This window comes from Pterocles gutturalis, unplaced genomic scaffold (assembly GCF_000699245.1).
Source record: "Pterocles gutturalis isolate BGI_N339 unplaced genomic scaffold, ASM69924v1 scaffold17715, whole genome shotgun sequence".
In the NCBI taxonomy this organism is placed as follows: Eukaryota; Metazoa; Chordata; class Aves; order Pterocliformes; family Pteroclidae; genus Pterocles; species Pterocles gutturalis.
The window spans coordinates 1-349 of NW_010141173.1; positions in this window are offsets into that span (position 1 = coordinate 1).

Here is a 349-nt window from a genome sequence, read left to right on the forward strand (position 1 = left end):
TGGGGCGCTGAGGCTGCGACAGCAAAAAAAGCCCAGTTGATAAATGTCAAAAGAAATCCAGTAATCGGCTGAAAGCAATTTACCGAGCCATGTAACCGCCCTGGGCTCCCCATTTTCCTTTATTCATTTATCATGGGGAGCGCTTGGGCCAAAATACACAAAGCAGAGAAATTGTTGACATGAGGGAGAGCAAATCCTTCATCCTCCTCCCCCCTCCCCGCCGCGCACAAACTAACTTTTTGGGAGTTGTTTATTTAAGGACTGCAGAGCACTCGGTGCTCTTTGAACCCCGATGCTTTGGGAGCGGGGCTGCGGTGCTGGCCACCACCTTCCCTCCTCCTGCCGTCGC